The sequence below is a fragment of the Ornithorhynchus anatinus genome, chromosome 14 (assembly GCF_004115215.2).
Source record: "Ornithorhynchus anatinus isolate Pmale09 chromosome 14, mOrnAna1.pri.v4, whole genome shotgun sequence".
Taxonomy (NCBI): domain Eukaryota; kingdom Metazoa; phylum Chordata; class Mammalia; order Monotremata; family Ornithorhynchidae; genus Ornithorhynchus; species Ornithorhynchus anatinus.
In genome coordinates, this window is record NC_041741.1 from 2,998,907 (window position 1) to 3,013,850 (window position 14,944).

Genomic DNA, 14,944 nt, shown 5'->3' on the forward strand with positions numbered 1-14,944 from the left:
GACGACCCGATCGCCTTGTGTCGGCCCGCGGTTGGGAACGGTGCTCGGCGCGTGGCAGGCATTTAACAGATACCGTGATAGTGATGATAACAGTCGTAATGATAATAATGACCTCCTGAGTCCGTCTTCCCTGGACTTTTCCTAGCCTTAGTGTCTCTCCAGAGAACGAGCCCTCCTGATTACCCGTCCAGACTGTGCTGATGGGCGTCGAATCGTCTGGCCTTCCAAAGACCACTTTGGCTTAATTTGCTCCAAAATCCACTTGTCTGTTTTTCGGGCCGTCGGTGGTATTCTGCAGAAGCCTCCTCCAACCCCCGACGCTTCCAAGGAATCGGTGCCCTCTCTCTCCCGTTCTTCCGCCGTCCGGCTTTCGGATCCATCCGCCGTCCCTGGAAACGCCGCGGAGTCGACCATTTATACTTTTGCGGCGATTGGCACCTCGGCACCTTGCGTGACTCTGCGCGCGAATTGAATTGGCGGCCCTCAAATCCCGCCCCCAGCCTCTAGCGTTACGGAGCCGTGGGGCCGGCCCCATCCCCAGCCCGGGGGAAGGCCCCCGCCTCAGAGCCCCGGGCACTCGGGACGCTGCCCCGCACCCAGTGGGAGTTCGGTACGTACCGTTCACGTCCACCCCCAAGAGCCCCGCTTCCACGTCTGCCTTCCCGTCTGCTCCCAAGTTCGGTTCCGAATCGTCCCCCTCGTTGTGCGCGGCGTGGGGAGTGTAAGCTCCCCCGGGGCAGGGAACAGTGCCCCGTGCTTCCGTCGTGCTCTCCCGGGCGCTCGATACGGCGTGTCGCCCCCACCGGGCGCTCGGTGAGTCAACCCGGGGTATCTACCGAGCGCCTACCGCGCGCGGAGCGCTGCGTTCCCTCGTTCGGTCGTATTTATCGACCGCCTGCTGGGTGCGGAGGACTGTACTGAGCCCTTGGGAGAGGACGAGGTAACGACAGGCGGACGCGTTCCCGCCCGCGACGGGCTCACGGTCTCGAGGGGGAGAGACGTTAATATCGATAAATAGGTAGAGAGATGGATAGAGATACGACCGTTAGCTGGCTTCCCGTCGGCTGGCTCCTCCCTCCTCCGCCCTCCCCCCGTGGGCGGATCTCTTTCCCCTCTCCTCTCCCCATCCGTCTGCAATTCCCTCCCTCCCTCCGTCTGAGTCTCGTCCCGGGCCGCGTCTTTCTCCCCCCCCCCCCCCCTCGGCCTTTTGATGAACTCAGTACGACGGGCCCTCCCGAAGGACGTTCGATAAAAGTGAATTGTATCGTGTTCTATCCCCCTGCCCGGCCCCGCGTCCCGCCTGGGAATCACGGGAAAGGGGTCGGAGGTCGGGGACGGAGGCCGGACGGGCCAGACTCACGGAAACACACACAGCGCACGCTTTTCAGAATTTCTCCCCCCCCCCGCCCCCCCGGTTCCCGCTCCTTCTCCCGGATTCCCCCGCCCCTCCAGCCTCTCCGAGGTACTCACTGGAAGGAAACCACCAATTCATACGACAGTCTGGGAACGCCGGGGCTGAGCTGGGACCTCTAATCGCTCTAGATCACGGGCTCTTCGAGGGGTACGATGTTCCGGAAGCCGAAACGCTCCCGGGTTGTTTCGTTTTGTGTTCTGTTTTTTAAAGGCGAAATCCTGGGTTGGAAAAGGGGCGGATTTCCCTCCCCGCTCGAGGACGCCGGGCCGGCCCGCCGTCTGGCCGGGGAGTTGACGGCGGTGATGGTGTCTGTGAAGCGCTCGCTACGTGCCGGGCTCGGTAGTCGGGGCCGGGGGAGGTAAAATCGATAAACTGCGGTATTTGTGAAGCGCTTACTGTGTGCGAAGCACCGTTCTAAGCGCTGGGGGATACAAGGTGACCAGGTCGTCCCACGCGGGGCTCACGGTCTCGATCCCCATTTGACAGGTGAGGTGACCGAGGCACGGAGAAGTGGAGTGACCCGCCCGAGGTCCCACAGCCGACCAGCGGCGGGGCCGGGATGGGAACCCGGGACCTCCGACTCCCAAGACCGCGCTCTTTCCGCCGAGCCACGCCAAGGTACGAGCTGATCGGGTTGGACGCGGTCCACGGCCCACGTGGGGCCCACGCTCTCGATTCCTTAATTTTCCAGATGAGGTGACCGAGGCCCGGAGAAGTGGAGTGACCCGCCCGAGGTCCCACAGCCGACCCGCGGCGGGGCCGGGATCGGAACCCGGGCCCTCCGACTCCCGGCCCGGCCTCTACCCACGAAGCCACGCTGCCTCCGGCCAGACCATTTCCCGAAATCTAAAAAATACGCTTAGAAGCAGCTTGGCCCCGTGGAGAGGGCGTCGGAGTCAGGGGTCGTGGGTTCCAATCCCGCCTCCGCCACTTGTCTGCTGGGTGACCTCGGCCCAGTCACTTCACCTCTCCGGGCCTCAGTTCCGTCACGAGCGCAGAGGGGGATTCCATCCCGGCTCTCCCTCCTCCTCCTCCTCCTCCTCCGCTCAGTGGAAAGAGCCCGGGCTTTGGAGTCAGGGGTCATGGGTTCGAATCCCGGCTCCGCCACTCGTCATCAGCCGTGTGACCGTGGGCGAGTCACTTCACTTCTCTGGGCCTCAGTTCCCTCATCTGTCAAATGGGGACGAAGACCGCGAGCCCCGCGCGGGACGACCCGATTCCCCCGTGTCTCCCCCAGCGCTTGGGACGGTGCTCTGCCCACAGTAAGCGCTTAACAGATACCGACGTTATCATTATCGTTACTTGGGCCGCGGGTCCCACGTGGGACCCGGTGACCTCGTACCTCCCCCCGGCGCTTAGGACAGCGCCACGACGTAGTAAGCGCCTAACGAACACCACGCTTGGCGTCATCACCGTCATCAGGAGCTCGGTCCGAGAGACAAGCAGGCCAAGCTTCCCGCGAGTCCGCTAGCCGAGGCGGGGCTCCTCCTGGCCCAGGACTCCCGGACCCCCGCCCCGCCCTCCTCCCCGCCCCCGCCCTTACTCTCTGGATCATTTCCCATTCCAGCAAATTAGTCTTATCCGTCCGGGGAACGTTTTCAACGAAGAAAGCTCTCTTGGCATCACGCGGATAAAATAACAAGGGATGAAAAGAACGAGCACTTCACCTAATCAGGAACAGATAACTCGAAATCTCCCCCGAAAACGCAGCCTCTCCCGGGTGCGTCACCCACCCCGGACTTCCCTCTCCTTTATCTCCGGGGGCCGCCGGGATTCTTTTTAATGACATTCCCGCAGCGATACCGCGCCGGGCCGGGCCGTGTTTCGATTCCACCGTGGCGGGGACCCTGACGGGAGATCTCCAGACTTGTTAAGCCGGGGGTCGGTAAATGATACTATCGTCCGGGGTTAGGGAGGTGGAGAAGGGGAGGCCGTCTATCTGGAGGGAAAAAGAAAAAACAGAAAGGGAAAAGGAGCCCGTCCAGGCTCAGGTGAACCGAAACGGATCAAAGTAAACGGAGACGGCTAAAAGCTTCTGCGAGTGGAAAGTGGCTTGGCTCATTAAGCGCCGATCGAGGCGGCCCGGGGCCGGCTCGACCCCCCCCCCCCCCCCCCCGGGGGCCTCCGGGCTGTTGCCCCCCGTTTTCACCCCCTTGACCCCCTCATCTCCACGGACAGGCGGGTCAGTCAACCGGATTCACTGAGGGCCGACCGGGCTCGGGACCCCGGCCCTCTTAGACGGCCAGCTCGCCGCGGGCGGGAATGGCCCCGAGTGACAATAACCGCGATACCTGTCGGGCGCTTACTGCGTGCCAGACTCGGCGCCAAGCGCCGGGGCGGGCGCGAGCGCCGGGGGTCGGACGCGGCCCCTGCCCCACGTGGGGCTCGCGGTCCCGATCCCCGTCCTCCGGGGGAGGGGACGGAGGCCCAGAGAGGGCGAGTGACTCGCCCGAGGTCACGCGGCGGACGTGCGGCGGGGGCCGGGATTAGAACCCGCGAACCTCTGACGCCCGGCCCGGGCTCTAGCCCTAGAGCTACTTGATGATAACGAATAATAACGTAGGTATTTGTTAAGCGCTTACCGTGTGCCGAGCCCCGTTGTGAGCGCCGGGCAGATACGGGGTCGTCGGGTGGGCTCACGGTTAGTCCCCGTCCTACGGACGAGGGAACCGAGGCACAGGGAAGCGAAGCGACTCGCCCGCGGTCACGGGGCCGACGAGTGGCCGAGCCGGGATTCGGACTCGTGACCCCCGACTCCCAAGCCCGGGCTCTTGCCGCCGAGCCCCGCCGCTTCGCTACACGTGTCTGCTGTTAGGCCGTACTCTCCCGGGCGCTCGGGACAGTGTCGCGCACCCGGCAAGCGCTCGGTAAATGCGATCGAAAGAATGACCGCGTGCCCGGGAGAGGCTCGGAGACCTCCTCTAGGCTGTGAGCCCGTCGTGGGCGGGGAGCGGGTGTCGATTTACGACGACGGTGGTCCCGGTTAAGCTCTCGCTCTGTGTCGAACACCGCTCCGAGCGCCGGAGTAGACCCGGACCGATGGAGTCGGGCGAGGTCCACGGGGGTCCGTGATCCGTCGACGGTATTTACCGAGCGCTTACCGTGAGCGGGGCACTTTACCAAGCGCCCGGGAGGGGACGGCGCAGCAGAAAGAAAAGACGCGTTCCCTGCCCTTGAGGGGCTTCGGCCTTAGGGGGCTGTAGGTTGAGATGTCTCTTGCGCGCTGCCAGTGTTCATTCGTTCGATCGTATTCGTTGAGCGCTCACTGTGTTCAGAGCGCTGTACTAAACGCTTGGGAGAGGACGAGGTAACAGTAGAAGAGACGCGTTCCCTGCCCACAGGGAGCTTACGGTCTAGAGGGGAAGACGGGCATTGAGACGAATAGAGAAACGACAGGTATGGACATACATTCTGTGTGGGGAGTTGTCTGGGGCAGGAGTGGACTCCACCAGAGGGGCCTCTGGGTAGAGTGACGTTACTGCTCTCCCTCCCTCCCTCTCTCTCTCCATCTCCCTCTGTCTCTCTATCCACCTCTCTGTCTCCGTCTCTCTTCCTCTCTCTCCCTTTCTTTCCATTTCTCTCTCTGTCACTCTCATCCTCTCTCTCTCCCTCCCCCCCCCCGTCTCTCTCCCCGTCTCTCTCCTCCTCTCTGTTTCTCCCTCTTTCGTCTCTCTCCATCTCTCTCTCTGTCAGTCTCTCTTCCTTTGTCTCTCTATCCCCTCCTCCCTTCTTCCTCTTGCTTGCACTCCCCCTGTCTCTCCCCCTCCCTCCGCCTCTCTCTTCGTCTTGCTCGCCATCTCTCCCCCCGCCCCCCCATTTCCCTCTCTGTCGCTCTCTCTTCCTCTGTTTCTCCCCCATCTCTCTCTCCCTCCCTCCGTCTCTCTCTCCCCATCTCTCACGTCCCCCCTCCATCTTTCTGAATCTCTCCATTTCTCTCTCTGTCACTCTCTCTTTCTCTCATTCTCCCCCGTCTCTCTCCCTCCCTCCCTCCGTCTCTCTCTCCGTCTTTCTCGCCATCTCTCTCTTCCCCCCCCATTTCTCTCTCGGTCACTCTCTCTTCCTCACTTTCTCCCCCGTCTTTCTCTCCCTCTGTCTCTCTCCCTCTCTTTCTCCATTTTTTTCTCTGTGCCCTCTCTTCCTCTCTTTCTCCCCCACCTCTCCCTCCCTCTGTCTCTCTCTTTGTCTCTCTCACTCACCATCTCTCTCTCCCCCCTCCCTCTTTCTGTCTCTCTCCATATCTCTCTCTGTCGCCCTCGCTTCCTCTCTTTCTCCCCTCTGTCTCTCTCCGTCTCTCTCTCTGTCACCCCCTCTTCCTCTCTTTCTCCCCTCTGTCTCTCTCCCCATCTCTCTGTCTCTGTCTCCCTCTCTCTGTCTCTCTCCATTGCTCTCTCTCTCTCTCTTCCTCTCTCTCTCCCCATCTCTCCCCCCCCCCCCCCCCCCCCCGGTCTCTCCTGAACGAGCTGGATCCCAGCTTCTGAAGAGGCCATCTGGCATAGCTTTGAGAACGGCAATAATCACAAGCTGACGATGGACACGGTAAGGAAGAAAAAAGGCCGGCGAGCGTCCCGGTAAGGAAGTCCGGGGCAGAACCGGAGGGAGATTACAGGCTGGAAACCTTTCTAGTTGAGGGCTCTCCGTGTTCCCAATCACGGACTTCAAATGCGGTGATAAACACTGTCGCGTTTCACCGAGCGGGCCCCTGAACCGGGGACCGGGGCGAGTTGGGGAGAGGGGACATCTTTTCCGTTTTCCTTTCGCCGCGCCGCTGGTTGGCGGCGCTCCCTGTAATGGCGATAATGATGCCGGTGTTTGCTAAGCGCTTACTGTGTGCCAAGCACCGTTCTGAGCTCTGGGGGAGATACGGGGCCATCGGGTTGTCCCACGCGGAGCTCTCGGTCCTCATCCCCGTTTCACAGCCGAGGTCACCGAGGCCCAGAGAAGCGAAGCCCGGGGTCACACAGCGGACCAGCGGCGGAGCCGGGATTAGCACCCGCGGCCTCTGGCCCCCGAGCCCGGGCTCTTGCCAACAGGCCACGAGATGGAGGAGATGGAGGCCCGGTGAGGAGGTCGGCGTGAGGGGAGCGAAGCGCGCGGGCCGGGTTGGCGGGGGAGAGCGGCGGGGTGAGGGAGGAGGGGGCGAGGGGACGGACGGCTTCAAGGATGGACCGGACGAGCTCGTCAGCGTAAAGTCCCCCTCCGGACCCCGAGCTCCCTGAGGGCGGGGAACGGGCCTGCCAACCCTGGGGCATCGCCCTCTCCCAGACGTTCAAAACACGGGGAGCCCCCGCGGCCCACGCTCGGTAAACGGCGCCGACGGATCGATGGGGCGCTCAGTTGGGGCCCGGCGCCGCACTAGGCCGGCCCGACCCGGATCACGCTCTCAGTCATTTGCGGCCGGTCCCCGGTGGACCGTTTTCGTCCAGTCACTCTTATTTAGCGAGCGCTTCCTGGGAGCGAAGCATTCATTCATTCATCCAGTGGTACTTACTGAGCGCTCACCGTGTGCAGGGCGCCGTCCTGAGCCGTTCAGCGGTAGAGAGAGACGACCCCGCGCCCGCAACGGGCTCACGGTCTAGAAGGGGGAGGCGGGCAGCAGGACGGGGACCGGGTTCCGCCCGTCGGCGTTCCATCGTCTTTCCTGAAAGGTCAGCGCGGTGAAATGGCTGTGTGAGGGAGCGCCACTCTTTCGGGTATTTTGTCGAGCACTTACTATGTGCCGGGCGCCGGGCTGAGCGCCGGGGGGGGATACAGGCTACTCGGGTGGGACACGGCCCCCGGCCCCCACGGAGCTCGTGGCCGTAATCCCCCGTTTTACAGATGAGATAAGGGAGAATGATATTGACGACGGTACTTGTTAAGCGCTCACTACGATAACAGTAACGACGGCATTTGTTGAGCGCTCACTGCGTGCCGAGCGCTGTTCTGAGCGAAGCGAAGTGACTTGCCCGGGGTCACCCGGCTAGGGTTGGGCACGGACCCCATCCCACGCGGGGCTCGTGATCTCGGTCCCCGTTTTCCAGACGAGGGAGATGAGGCCCGGGAGAAGCCCAAGTGACTCGCCCCGGGCCGCCCGGCGAGGCAGGCGGCGGGGCCGGGATTCGAACCCGGCCCTCCCGACTCCCAGGCCCGGGCTCCTCCGCGAGGCCGCGCTGCTCCTCGGCCTTCTGTGCCTTCGCGGGCCTTGGCCGACCCGCACCGCACCCATCCGTGGGAAATCATTTCTTTCTATCTAACCGTCTCTTCCCCCTGAGGGCTTAGGATCGTTCCGAACGAAAGAAGGCCGGGTCGGTGGAAACTATATATTGAACGCCAGGCTGTCGGCCTAGTTTCCATTAGGTCGCCGAGTGAAAAGATTCCACTCCTCTCTCTTCCCAAGGTACTCGGGTATCCCGGGCCGTCCGCCGGCCCCCCGCCGGCGCCCCCCCCCCCCGGTATCGTCCCGGGGTCCGGCCGAAGCTAGAGACCTCCCCCCGCCCCGGCGGTAGGGAGAGGACCCCGAGACGCTGGAGCGGCGTGTTGTTCGCGAGGGTTTTTCGGCGTTCTGGAGCTTTTTAAAATAACATCCGTTAAGCGCTTACTTACGTGCCAGACTGTACGGAGCACTGGCGTAGATCCGAGCTAGTCGGGACGGACGCGGACCCTGGCCCACGCGGGGCTCAATAATAACGATGGTATTTCTTAAGCGCCTACTATGCGCCAAGCCCCGTTCTAAGCGCTGGGGTGGATACGAGGTCATCAGGTTGTCCCGCGTGGGGCTCCGGGTCCTCCTCCCCGTTTTCCAGATGAGGGAACTGAGGCCCAGAGAGGTGAAGGGACTTGGCCGAGGTCCCACGGCCGACGGGTGGCGGAGCCGGGATTAGAACCCGCGACCTCTGACCCCCGAGCCCGGGCTCTTGCCACTGAGCCGCGCCACTTCTCAGTCCCCATTTTCCAGATGAGAATTTGTATCATTTATCGCATCGTAATTATTATATACAATAGAGAAATGCAGAATACATCTTTAGATATTTTGTCATCTCTCGGCTCGGCCCAAGCACTCGGTACAGCGCTCTGCACGCAGCGAGTGCTCTAAAAATGCCGTCGATCGAATGACTGGTGAGGTCACCGAGGCCCAGAGAAGTGAAGCGACTCGCCCGAGGCCCCCCAGCGGACAAGGGGCGGCGCCGGGTTCGGGACCCGGGTCCCACAGCCGGGTCCGGGGTCAGAAGATCGTGGGTTCCGATCCCGGCTCCCCCCCCCCCCCGTCCGCCGGGTGACCTCGGGCGAGTCGCTTCACGACTCCGTGCCTCAGTTCCCTCATCTGGAAAACGGGGATGGAGACCGCGGGCCCCACGTGGGTCGGGGACTGCGTCCAACCCCGCTAGCTTGGATCCGCCCCGGCGCGTAGTACGGTGCCCGGCGCACCGTAAGCGCTCGGCGAGTATTATCATCGGGGGGGGGCAGACGGCCTGGACAGGCCCGGCCCGGAGGGGCAGATCGTCGAGGACGGAGGGCGCCGTCGGACGCCCCTGCCGGGGCGGGGAAGGGAAGGGGCTGCCTCTGAGCCGAGGGCCGGCCGCCCTCCCGTTCGCTTATTCCGTCGTACCTACGGAGCGCTCACCGCGTGCCGAGCGCTGCACCGAACGACAACGGACACGCTCCCTGCCCGCGACGGGGGTCGCGGCCCGGAGATCCCCGGCGGGGGACGACGCGGCCCGGTCACCGTTGGAGAAGTCCACGCTTCCCGCTCCGGAGAGGAGGCCGGTGCCTTCCGGATGCCGAGCGTAGCTCGGCGGGGTCAGGACGTTTAAACGGCCGGGACGATCGTGAGACGGCGTGGGAGGGCTTGGGAAGCGGTCATTCCTTCCCGGGCCGGGGTTGCATTCACGTGGAAAATCGCTTTAATCGTGGCGGAGACGGGTTGCCGGGAACCGGGCCCGCTGAAGAGGAAAACATTCCGTCGCCGTTCGAAGAGGGACCGCGCAGGGTTCCCGATTTGGGGCGGAAGGCTGGAAGGCGGGGGCGGGGGGGGGGGGCGGACGGCGTGTCGCGGTCCGGTCGGAGCCCGGTGGGAAACGGAGAACGGGTCACCTGCCGAACAAAAAGTCGGAAAAAGGACCAGATTCCGAGCGGGTCCCGGGGCCCCCTTAAGGTACTTATTAAGCGCCTACTGTGTGCCAGGCGCTGTACCGAGCACCGGGGGGGGGGGATGGGGGGACGGACCCCAAGCAGATCGGGTCGGACACGGTCCCCGTCCCGCGTGGGGCTCACGGTCTCAATCCCCGTTTTCCTGATGAGGTCACCGAGGACCGGAGAGGTGAAATGATTTGCCCGAGGTCACACAGCGGACGCGTGGAGGAGCCGGGATCCGGACCCGTGACCGTCTGACTCCCGGGCCCGGGCCACTAGATTGTGAGCCCCGTGGGGGACGGGGACCGTGTCCAACCCGTGTCCGCCCCGGTGTTTAGGACGGCGCTCGGCACGTGGTAAGCGCCTAAAGAAAGTTCCCACGATCCTAGCCTGTGGGCGGGGAACGTGTCTGCCTACTGTTCTAATGGGCTGTCCCAGGCGCTTAGTACAGTGCTTAGCATAAAGTGAGTACCTTCAAAGAAAAAAATCCCACAGTCCCAACTCGTTGTGGGCGGGGAATGTGTCCTTTTACCGTACGGTCCCAAGCGCTCAGTACGGTGCTTAGCCTATAGTAAACACTAGAAAAAGAAATCCCACAGTCCTAACTCGTCGCGGGCGGGGAATGTGTCCGTTCCTTGCTGTATCGTACCGTCCCAAGCGCTTAGTACGGTGCTCAGCCTATCGCCGGCACTTCAAAAAAAAAAAAATCCCACGGTCCTAACCCGTCGCGGGCGGGGAATGTGTCCTCCGACCGTCCCGTCCCAGGCGCTTCGCCTCCGGTAAGCGCTTCAAAAGAAATCCCACGGTCCCAACTCGTCGGGGGCGGGGAATGTGGCCGTTTATTGTTCTGCTGCACCGTCCCCGGCGCTTAGTACGGTGCCCCGCGCCCGGCAGGCGTTCAGTAAATAGCACCGGAGGAGTGGCTGCTGGAATTCGAACCCGTTAGGGGGCGTTATGGGGTGTTGGAGCCGGAGTTGGGAGGTGCCGACGACGGTGACGACGCCGACGACGGTGACGGTATTTGTTAAGCACACGCTATGTGCCGAGCACCGTGCGAAGCGCCGGGGGCGGGGGGGTAACGAGCTAATACGAAGGCACCTGCGGGTAGCCGGGGAGCCTCCCAGGAAGCCCAGAGATCCCCGGGGCCGAATCCACGGGGAGGCGGCGTGGCTCGGCGCAAGGAGCCCGGGCTTTGGAGTCGGAGGTCGTGGGTTCGAATCCCGGCTCCGCCCCTTGTTCGGCCGTGTGACCGTGGGCGAGTCGCTTCCCTTCTGTGGGCCTCAGTTCCCCCGTCTGTAAAATGGGGAGGAAGACTGGGAGCCCCGCGGGGGACGCCCCGCTGACCTCGTATCTGCCCCGGCGCTTGGAACGGTGCTCGGCACGTAGCGGGCACTAAACGGATACCGCCGTCGCCATTAATTCATCCGGTCGTATTTATGGAGCGCTCACTGCGTGTACGGCACTGCGCTAAGCGCTCGGGAGAGTAAAGCGCAACGGTAAACGGACACGGTCCCGGCCCGCGACAGTCTAGGGGGACGAGCTTACAGTCCGGGGGGAGAATAATGGCATCTGTTCGGCGCTTACTGCACACCAGGCGCCGTGATGACGATAACGTTATCTGGTGAGCGCTTACCGTGTGCGGAGCGCTGTTCTGAGCGCTGGGGACTAAGCGCTGGGTGGGAGGCGAGCGAATCAAGTCGGACGCAGTCCCCGTCCCCCGTGGAGCTCGCGATCTCGGGCCCCGTCTTCCACGTGAGGCAACCGAGGCCCAGGGAAGCCAAGTGGCTCGCTCGAGGTCACCCGGCAGACACGCGGCGGAGCCGGGATTGGAACCCACCACCCCCCGACCGCCGGGCCCGGGCCGTAGCTCCCCGGACGGACCCGTCGGCCTCCGCCGGGGGGCCTCCGCGGCCCGCCGCCCCCCCCCCCCCCCGCCGGCTCGGCCCAAGTAGGAGGTGACTGACGAGGCGGCGGGAACGACGAGGCGGGATTAATAAAACCTGAAGAGGAGCGGCGGTCGCCGTTCGATCCGCTCGGGGGGAAGCCGGGCTCCGTCCGTCCCGGGGCCTTTCCCCTCGGCCCTGGGCCCCGTCGCCCCGTGCTGCCGGGGGCGGCGGGGCCGGGGGGGGGTGGGCTTCGAGACGGGGGCCGGGGGCGCCCCACGGTCCGGGGACCGAGGTTCGGAGGAGCGAGGCGACCCGCCCGGGGTCACGGGGCAGACAGGCGTGAGAACCCGGGTCGTCTGACTGGCGGACCCGTGTCCCTTCCACCGGGCCACGCTGCTCCTCGCCCTCGCCTGTGCGTTCAGCGCGGCGCTCGGCCCGCGGCCAGCGTTCGGTAAATCCCGCCGATGGATCGATGAGCGCGGGGACGGATCCCTCTACCCCCCGTGCCGTCCGTTAAGCGCTTACTACGCGCCGGCCGCGTGGCGACCCCGGGGCGGATACGAGCAAACCGGGTCGGCGCGGTCCCTGTCCCAACGTGGGGCTCCGGTCGCGATCCCCATTTTCCGGGTGAGGTCCCCGAGGCCCAGGGAAGTGAAGCACTTGCCCCGGGCAAAGTCACCCGCAGAAGGGTGGCCGGGTCGCGGTTTAGAACCCGGGGCCCCGACTCCCGGGCTCACGTTCCTCCCGCAGGCCGCGAGTAGCTCGGGGATGTCAGCTTGGTCTAAGGAATAGTGAGAACGGGCGTCCCGTCCCCGCTTTACAGATGACGAAACCAAGGCTCGGAGAGGTGGTCATATGATAATCGGTAATAATTACGGCATTCGTAAGCGCTTACTCTGTGCCGGGCACCGTTACCGAACGTTGGGTGGTTCCGAGCAGTCGGTTCCACGCGGTTCCCGTCCACGTGGGGCTCACGGTCTCGATCCCCGTTTTCCAGACGAGGGGCCCGGGGCCCGGAGGAGTGACGCGACCCGCCCGAGGATCACGCAGCGGACCGGCGGCGGAGCCGGGATCAGAACCCACGACCCTGTGACTCCCAGGCCCGGGCCCCAGCCACCGGGCCGGCCGCTTCTCCCACGGCCAGCCTGGGACCCGCAGGCCGCCGGCCCGATGCGGGCGGGGCACGGTCCGTTGGTGGTTACGCCGTCCTCTCCCGGCGCTCGGCACGGTGCTCATGCACGCGGTAAGCGCTCAGCGAACGCCAGGGAGCGGATGAGGGAAGGAATGTCTCCTGGCCCCGTCCGGAGGCTGAACAGGACGGTGCGGACGGACCGAGATCCGCGGAGGGGATAGAAGCCCGTCGTTTCCCGGGCGACATCCCCGGAGTTCTCACGGGCTAATCTCGGGAGGGACGTCGGCGAGTCGAAGCGGAAATCGTCTCAGTCTCTTCTCCGGGTCCCCGGATGGACTCGCCCGACGGGGACGGGGAATGAAGACTTTTCTCCCGCACCCCTCCAGGCACCGAGGCAGCTCGGCGGAGTGGTTAGCGCACGGGCCCGGGAGTCAGGAGGTCCTGGGTTCCAACCCTCCCCCCCCCCCGCCGTCCCAGCGGCGGGAAGCCGTCCCCTTCCCAGATAATAATAATAATAGTATTGTTGGTATCCGTTAAGCGCTTGCTACGTGCGGGAGCACCGTTCTAAGCGGCCGGGGGGGTAGACGCGGGGTCACCGGGTCGTCCCACGTGGGGCTCACGGTCTTCCTCCCCGTTTGACGGACGAGGGAACCGAGGCCCAGAGAGGTGAAGCGACTCGCCCACGGTCACGCGGCCGACGAGCGGCCGAGCCGGGATTCGGACCCGTGACCCCCGACTCCGAAGCCCGCGCTCTTCCCGCCGAGCCACGGGAGATCCGGCTCCCAGCGGGGAGGGGCGCCCGAGGCGGTCGAAAAATCGTTTCGTCGTATCGGGCGCATCCCCCGCCCACGACGAGCTGACAGTCGAGAGGGGGAGGCGGAAGTCGGTGGAACTCGCCTCCGAACGGCTGGGGGGGGGGGGGGGTCCCGTACGCCCGACCCGATAGACGCGTTCCCTCCCCTCGACAGGCTTCCGGTCTGGAGGGGAGGACAGACGTTAATACGTAGTCACGACCTTCTCGGTCATCCGTTTGCTCTCCCTTAATAAGAATGATGATACGGTTATGGCGTTTGGTAAGCGCTTACTACGTGCCAGGCACCGTAGTGAGCGCCGAGGTGGGTACAGGCGAATCGGGACGGACGCGGTCCCTGTCCCACGAGGGCTGACGGTCTCAACTCCAGATGAGGATCCGACCCCCGGGCCCGGGCTCTAACCACCGGGGCCGCCCGGCGCTCTCCCTCCTCCCCGGCCCCTCCCGGCGGAGGCGGACCCCCTCCCCGCCGACGGCGGGCTTATTCACCGACGTCACCCGGGCGCCGGCCGGCGGCCGAGACTCTCTGACCCGCACCTGCCCATCGGGGGGGGGGGAGACGGCGAGTCCGGTGGATTTTTACGAGCCCTTTGAAAGAGCGGCGTCAAGGGGATAAAAAGTTAAAGAGGAGTCGGAAAACTCGGATTTCATCCCCGTTGGCTCCGGGCCCGCCGGGTGTGTCCTTGGGGAAAATCCCATCTCTCCGCTTCTCACTGCCTGCGTCGGGCTCCTTCTCGTTCATTCGCCGGTATCCGTTGAGCGCCCGCTCTGCGCCCGTCGACGGGCTCACGGTCTAATCGGGGGAGAGCGGAAGAGAGCTCTCCGGCGGCCGGGAGGACGTAACGCACACACACGCTCCGTCCATCGGTCGGCCGACCGGTCGGCCGGCGGCGTTTCCCCGGCGCCCGCCGGGCGCCGGGCGCCGTCCCGAGCGCTCGGGAGAGTGTGACGCGACAGGGTTGCCGAACGCGTCCCCTCCCCGAGCTTCCGGTCTGGGGGGGGGGGGGAGTTTATTCATCCGATAGTATTTACGGGTCACCGTACTAAGCGCTTGGGGGAGGGCGATATAAAAGAGTGGGCGGGCACCTCGGTTCATTCGGTCAGCGGTCTTCGTCGAGCGCCCACCGCGGGCGGAGCACCGTACGAAGCGCCCGGGTGAGCGCGACACGGCGATAATCGAGAAGCGGCGTGGCCCGGTGGCAAGAGCCCGGGCCCGGGAGTCAGAGGCCGGTGGGTTCTAATCCCGCCCCGCCGCTTATCGGCCGTGTGACTCCGGGCGGGCGGCTTCACTTCTCCGCGCCTCAGCGACCTCATCCGTTAAAGTGGGGATTGAAGACCGGGAGCCCCGCGTGGGACGACCTGATCACCTTGTATCTACCCGGCGCGTGGTCAGCGCTTAACAGGCACCAACGTTATTACTGTTAATAATAAACGGGCACATCCCCCGCCCCCAAGAAGCTGTGCGTCTAGAGGGGGAGAGACGGGCACGAATGGAGATTGAGACGAAATGCGAGACACGGACAGAAGTGGCGTGGGGCTGCGAGGGGAGGACCGAGGGAGCGGGAGGAGAGGAAGAGCGGGGGCTTGGGCGG

At 64.6% G+C, this 14,944-nt stretch overlaps 1 long non-coding RNA gene across 1 annotated transcript; it reads right to left on the bottom strand.

Moving 5' to 3' along the window:
* Positions 1–78: 78 nt before the first annotated feature.
* LOC114816412 lies at positions 79–1,100 on the bottom strand. The gene is made up of 2 exons (XR_003764185.1): positions 619–1,100; positions 79–389 (listed from the first exon to the last, which is right to left on the bottom strand). It is a non-coding gene; the product is annotated as an uncharacterized LOC114816412 (long non-coding RNA).
* Between the last annotated feature and the right edge of the window lie 13,844 nt (positions 1,101–14,944).